This window comes from Nematostella vectensis, chromosome 3, assembly GCF_932526225.1.
Source record: "Nematostella vectensis chromosome 3, jaNemVect1.1, whole genome shotgun sequence".
NCBI lineage: Eukaryota > Metazoa > Cnidaria > Anthozoa > Actiniaria > Edwardsiidae > Nematostella > Nematostella vectensis.
In genome coordinates this window covers 16,629,754-16,637,517 of record NC_064036.1, presented here as the reverse complement: position 1 = coordinate 16,637,517, position 7,764 = coordinate 16,629,754, and the positions used below count along the sequence as shown (strand labels likewise).

The following is a 7,764-nucleotide window of genomic DNA, read 5'->3' as shown; positions in this document are numbered from 1 at the left end:
GGGCCAAATTAATGCGTGATTAAACAGCTTGATTTTTGAATTACAAGAACTGAAAATAGATATTGGGAAATTTACCGCGCGAGCTATAAGGCAATGGAAGAAAGATACGAAGAATAGATACCCCATGCTATTAGACAACAGAGACAGGATGGTAAGGCGCCTAGAGGAGGAAAACAAGAGAGAAATCCAGATAGCTGAGGCCGAGGAATGTTACCCTCCATGGGAAAACGTACACTATGGTTTTTCGTGCGAAGGCCCAAAATACACGCCTAACGCACGGAATTTCTTTCCGTACCCGCGGAATTTCTTTCCGTGCCCACGGAATTTCTTACCGTGCTCACGGAATTTCTTTCCTTGCCCACGGATTTCATTCCGTGCGCACATCTTTAGTACTTTTAACACACACCTGCATTTGATTATTTTCGCACACCTTTAGAGTGTAACGCACGGTTGTCGATCTGTTATAACAATCTTTCGAAATCGAAAGAATTCATTAGAAGACTACAGGAACGCTATTTTATATAAGAATTGTACCCAAACTGAATTTTTTGATCATCTAAAAAGCCATTATTAGTGTCCAATGACGCCGTGACTTATTCGGTAGAGAATTTAAAGATGATAAAATCTTAGAGACGTTCAAAACACAAAATTATTTCTTTTTATCTGTCTCTATACAAGAAAGGCTTTGCTTAATTGTCATTTCGATCTCTTATTCCCTATTTTGATGTTTCGAAGCAAAAATGCTCTTATTTAAGAAGTAATGGCTGTATTTCAGGTATAACGCAATGTCGATTTTCGATTTTAATGTCGCCGTGCAAAGAATAAGACCTAGCGATCTATCTTATGTTTCCATGGCAACAAGTTTCATTCGATCAATAACATGAGACCCAGAATAAATTCTTTTGTATACAAACCTTTTGGCGCACAACCCAAACCAAATGGATACCTACGATCAAGAACCCCCAGACAAAATCTACGAGAGATGTGAACAATTACTGACGAAAGGATGCGGGTGTCTTATCGGCCCTGATGGAACACCATGCTCCAAGCAGTTTAAAAAAGAAACGGCAGAGTTTAACCTTAGCAATATCTTGGAACTTTCTCGCTAAGAACTTGACATAGTGATTCTAGTAAGCATCCAAGTTGACAGTGAAGAGAATACTACCTTCTATTGTTGATAATATTTTTAAAAACTTCAAATATTCTTTTATGCCATGAAAGATTCACTTTAATTAATCCGAAGCTAGACTTAATCACAAGTTAATTCATGTCAAAACTTAGGCTAAAGCGATCTAGTCATCTGAGTAGCCACTCGATTCGATTCAACTAAAGCCTGCTAATTAACATCTGTCATATGTAAAATCATTGTCGATAACAATATTCCCGACTTTCTGGCTCTCGATTCACGATTCTTGGTGCACGGAACAGAGCACGGGATTTGAAGGGAAAACACACACCTTTCCGCATGGAATTTTTTTGCCGTGCTCACGGAATTTCTTTCCGTGCTCACGGAATTTCTTTGCGTGCCCACGGAATTTCTTTTCCAGCCCACGGAATTTCATTCCGTGCTCACGAAATCTCAAAGCCATAGTGTGCGTTTTCTTATTGAGGGTCACAAATATAAGTTGAAATTCGGGCAGGAAGAGCGATTACGCAGAGAAGTCCAGCAGCGAGAGAAAGAGGCTATGGGAGGAGAAGTGAAAATTAGAGTTGCAAAAAAAAAAAATAGAAATAGAAAGCGCCGCAAAGGCCAGTCGTTCTAAATTACCAGAGTAAAAAAAACTCCCTTCAAAGGCACTGCCGAAATTTGGATAAGGTTTGAAAACATGTTTATTTATCAAGTTGATAATAAAGGATCTCAGCCGAGGAGAAGTTTGGCTATTTGTTAGAGCTAGTAGAGCCTAGGGTGCGGGATCGCCTTTCAAACCTGAAACCAGGGGAAGTCGGGTACAAAATGGCATGGGAGCGACTGAAGGAGTACGGTCAAACAAAAATTGTCGTGGCCGCACATGTCGACCAGATATTAAACTTACCCACACTCAAGGGTGCATGGCATGCGAGGGTGCACGAGTTTTATGAAACCCTGAGTAAGAGTCACGACGTGTTGCAAACCCTGGGGGAAGCAATATGCTTTAGGGTCTCGCCCTTTCCACTCTCAATAAGCTGCAAAAGATTAAAGCAGACCTTGTGCGAGCCGATAAAGAATGGGAATCATGGGGAATGGGTTAAGTAATCGAGGCCCTACAAAAGTGGCTGAGAAGAAATAAACCAGCGGAAGAAAAGGAAGGAAAGTGGGAAGGAAAATGGGAAGGGGAGAAAATTTGGTACACCCAGGGGAGACTGGGCGTCAATGGTAGACGGGATTGCTCGCCTTTTTGCATTGTTGTCTGCCAGGAGCCACACTGGGGAGATTCACGCCCGAAATACGACACCATCACTAAGCGCCGCATGTTTTTCGAAACGCTGTTTCGTGTGTGGAAGGCGTGGTCACCGTAGAAATACGTGTAGGGGGAGGGGCTGCTTGAAATGCAAAGCGAGGCATCATGTTAGTTTATGTGAGCAGAAAGGGGAATTTGCATGTAGCGCTTCTCCAGTAATGAATGGTTACACTCCAACGGCATCGTCTATAGAGAAATGGTTAGCAGCCATAATTCCTGTGGCGATAAATGGGGGTAACCCTGTGGGCTTATCTAGACACGAGATCGGGGTGTAATTTCATATCGAGGGAGGCCGTGGAAAAGCTAGGATTATCAACAGTGCGTCACGAACCCAGACACGTAGTAACAATAAACGGAACTAAGAAACATTCCATGCCCGTGTGTGAGGTAGACATTCTATCTTGATAAGAAAGCACGCGAGAGTATCGAGATAACGGGCATAGACCTATCTGATCCGGCAATAAGCGAACTCATAAACACTAATGCTAATGATACCGCCATGAACACTTATGCTAATGATACCGCCATGAACACTTATGCTAATGATACCGCCATGAACACTAATGCTAATGATACCGCCATGAACACTAATGCTAATGATACCGCCATGAACACTAACGCTAATGATACCGCCGTGAACACTAATGCTAATGATACCGCCGTGAACACTAATGCTAATGATACCGCCGTGAACACTAATGCTAATGATACCGCCATGAACACTAATGCTAATGATACCGCCATGAACACTAATGCTAATGATACCGCCATGAACACTAACGCTAATGATACCGCCATGAACACTAATTCTAATGATACCGCAATACAGCTTAACAATGATGTTCTTGAAATTATTATAAAAACAACATTGCTATCTTTTGAAATTTACGAAATGTTAGTTAATTCCTTAAGACCACTGTTGACAAGATTCCAAATGAGCGACTTTATCTGCCCGCATTGCCACAGAAGCCTATCACTCTCAGTGCTCGTAGAGTAATCAACCTTATTGAGAGGGGAGGGGGCGCTGTGCTCGCCTTAAAGGAGGCAATCAGATTGCCACATGACACACAGCATGGGCCATGCTACGCCCCGAAACACTTGGCTGGTTCGTCATCACCAATATCTTCTGAAAGCGTAGTTAGAAGTAACGCTAGTAGAATGTAGCTAGTCTACTTCGTTGTGTTTTGTTAATGCCTACTTGGCACCCTAACATAAATATGTTGATTTGCACTGTTGAAATGAAGTAGCAGTGTGACAATTTCGTTTATGAGTTTATGGTTGTTTTTTTGTAACCATCAGTAATGGCAAATAAATATAGATATTACGTACTGGGGTCATTCTTTACGTCGTCACTTTAATACAAAATGCGTCCTTATATATGGATGGATTTGTGTGACCACTTTTTAAAAAAAGGGGAAATCACGGAATTCACGGTTTTACTGTGTGTATTGGATCAGATTTACAGCATGGGCAATGTTACCTGGTCAAAGAATTCGAAACAGTTACAGATACCGCAGAGAAATACGGCATTAGCTGCAGTTAGAAGGGGAAATGAGTAAGGGTTTTGAGTTGTTTTTTCAATTCAATGTTCAAGATTCAGATCGGCGCCGCGTGGCTTGATTGAGCTTCTGATGAACCAAAAAGTAAAGGACGAAAAAAAATGCGGCAGCGGCGAGGAGTATCTATTCTGCCTCTTATGGGTATGTTATGCTTTTCCCCTTTCGTACTCGGACAAAGACACTATACTTGATTGTTATGAGCTAGATCACCTATAAGAGAACTAGAAATAGATCACTACTTGTCACTTCAGCGCTATCTGAGACGCTTATTCGTTGCGAACTGCTTCTTTTCTTCCCTTGAAAATTGATCTTAAAGTCACAAACACAATTCAAGTTTCTCTTATTTTAACAAATAGTCCATAACGGACTATATTTGAGATGTATATTTGACATGTTTCAACTGCTATTCCATTCTTGTTTTTTTTTTGTGCGGAATCGCTTCCTGTTGGTAATGACCTTTTCATATTTCCTGTATGGAAGTAAACAAACACTCGGAGCCGTTGACGGGGCCAAGTCACCCAGGTACATGCTCCACGAGAGTTTGAAAGAGGTCGTGAGAAGAAGATTTGGTGAAAAGCCAGATCCGACATGTGCACGCGTAAGTTTAGTACTGGTTAGCAGTTGTTTGTATTAGTAGAGGTGACGTGCTCATTTCCGCTCAACTAAAGCGGAACTTTTATAGTTTTTTTGTATATTTGACATGTTTCAACTGCTATTCCATTCTTGTTTTTTTTTTTGTGCGGAATCGCTTCCTGTTGGTAATGACCTTTTCATATTTCCTGTATGGAAGTAAACAAACACTCGGAGCCGTTGACGGGGCCAAGTCACCCAGGTACATGCTCCACGAGAGTTTGAAAGAAGCCGTGAGAAGAAGATTTGGTGAAAAGCCAGATCCGACATGTGCACGCGTAAGTTTAGTAGTACTGGTTGTTTGTATTAGTAGAGGTGACGTGCTCATTTCCGCTCAACTAAAGCAGAGAATTCCTCAACTACATAGCGAGCAACAAAAAAATAAACAGAAAATCAAAATCTCGGATATAAAATTTCGTCTTCTTAGTATTGGGGCTTTGAATTGGGGAGATCAATCCTGAATGCGACTAACTCGCAATCATATGGCTTTGTTGTTTCTAAAGTGGCTCTGCAGAGCTGATTACACCTTTTTTGGTGAAAATATATAAAATAAATCAGTATTTTTCGCTTCCTTCCCAGGTCTTTAATGTCACCATTGCCGATCTGGCCACTACCAAATGGCCAGCAAGCAAGACGAAATGACTGACATTTGTTAACCTCTTTTATAGTTTTGATTGAAAAAAAGGACATCGGCACTCCTAGTGTCATTCAACCAAAAGATTGGGAGCACCTCACTGGTGGCCAATGCGCTGAGATGTTGGAACATATGGTCAGAAAAATAGCATTAAATGAAAAAAAAAAGAAATTGGTAAAACAATTATGACAAGTCTAAAGATGAGAGTACAGCGTTATTGGGGCTTATATCTGAATGTTACAAGCTGTTGGCAATGGAGCAGTGCAAATATATAGGCAATCAATTGTTCCTGCATTTGGCCAACCCGTCTGGCATTGATAACAACCCTGGAGTCTACCTATCCCTGTCATTAGAGTCAATGATAAGACTAAAAGCAGCTAACAAAAGTAACATCATATACAAGTTCAGTAAAGGCCTTTGGCCTCATCCAATACAATAATAAGTTCTTTTCAAGCACTAATATTAAAATAACGCACCAAGATTGACATCTCACTTTTGATTGATTTCTTATATATATAATATAAAAGAAAGAGTAGATGGCCCTCGAAGTGAGGATGGAGAATCGTTCCAATCTACAGCCTCCAACACAAGCTCGATACAAGTCATCTCCAACTTAAGCCTCCAGCTCTAGGTAGAAAGTAGTGAAGGAAACAAGAGAGCTACTAAATGCCCAGCTCAAAGAGCACAGGCGAAAAATTGAAAAGAAAACTTCCGATAGATACGCAACTACTAAGTGTATCTCAAGAGGAACTGAGAGTTGTAAAAGAACTTCTTGATAAAATAGACAAAATAGATCACGGTCACACAAATGGAAAAACTTACTTGTTATATCGAGCGCCTATCTGGCTCCATAGCAGATGGCATTGCGCTGATGGACCAAACTGTGTCCGGCACCAGACATGATGCAGCAGACACCTAACTACATGATGCAACAGCCTAACTACATACCGCCTCCACATCTCTTCTACACCTACACCCACTGCTGGCAATAATCGCAAATATTCATATACACAGTCCCTCTTTTCACCCGACACTAATGACATTTTTTAAATTAGGCAAATCCAACAATTCAATTTCTGGAAGCATTATTTTTTTGTGATTTGTTAATTTTTTGTGTTTCGGTTTATTTGACATCAAAGTAAGTAAGATGTTGAAATTGTTTTACAGGACGTACCTCCAAACAAAAAAAAAATATTACTTTTCTCTTCTTGTGTCCATAAAGAAAATATTTGCTTGCGAATAGACTTTTTATGCTTTCCCACGGGTTATTCAAATTGATGCTATAATATTATGATGGGAACCCTGTGCAGTATAATTCATTGATGGGGACCCTTGTTATTGTTATATAACAACTGTCCACACGTGACTCCTGTTGGGGATCCATTGCATTGACCCCTATCCATTAGCACTAGGCTAGGGAAACACTCGTGCACGGTGTCATTTGCTGCCAGCCGCCGAAGGATCCGTTAAAGTTTTTCGGTGAGTTGTTATGGCTTCTGATATACCTAAAGTTCTCATCTTAGGACATTCTTTTGTCCGTCGTCTACATTCGGATCTTTCGGCTAATTTTGATTCCCGGGCGGATCTTTCCTTTGGTTTTGCTGGTAGCATCCATGTTATTTTGCACGGCGTGGGAGGACGCACTGTTCCTTTGCTTCGCGCCAGGGATCTCCATGTCGTTTCTCGGTCCTCTCCCGATGTAGTTATTATTGAAATCGGTACCAATGACCTTTTACCGCGTATTTAACAGAAATGCTGAAACTCTTAACCAAATCTCGAGTGTTCTTCTCGAGTCCTTGCCAAACGTGTTCTGCTGGTCACACAGGGGTTTTAAAAACCCTTTCCATACTCCATTCCTGCGTGATGGAGTTCATTTGTCTCAAGATAGCCAGTATATGCTGTATCGTAGCTATCGCGGTGCTATCATTCATTCAATCAACTTACTCAAGACAACGGAGACCGAAACTTATCTTTAACGATCGGTAGGTTTGTTGATGACTGATAGGCCTTACGGATTGCCTCTTTTTTCACTCATTGAATTTAGCCGAACTACTATTACTTACTCCGTTCTTATTGTGGTGGCACTAATCTGTTCAAAATCTGTTTTTATCGTACTGTTTACTTGACCTGTTGACCCTCTTTGACCTCCACTGTTTTACTGAACTAATAGCGAAGTATTTAACGGTTTTGGCAGTTTGATATTTTCTTTCTTGCATAGCTGCTTCAAAACTGCGGGTATGTTATATCCGATGTTTGTACAATTGAATTTCCCTTACGAGGAGTCATACATTATATTTTGTTGTTTAAGTTCGGCTTGAAATTTGCCTTGTGGGGGCTTTAATCCTCCTTCTGCTCTCAATCGTGAGAGGTTTATATCCACTCGCGGACTTCATGGGGCTTCAATCCTCGTGTTTATTAATTCTGTGAGGCTTAAATCCTTACATTTGGCTTCGTGGGGGCTTTATTCCTCCCCTTGTCCCTAAAAAAAGGGTTAAGATTTTAT

General features: G+C 40.9%; 1 pseudogene; it reads left to right on the top strand.

The window, feature by feature from the left end:
- The first annotated feature begins 1,704 nt into the window (after positions 1-1,704).
- LOC125561128 lies at positions 1,705-2,864 on the top strand (annotated as a pseudogene).
- The last annotated feature ends 4,900 nt before the right edge of the window (positions 2,865-7,764 follow it).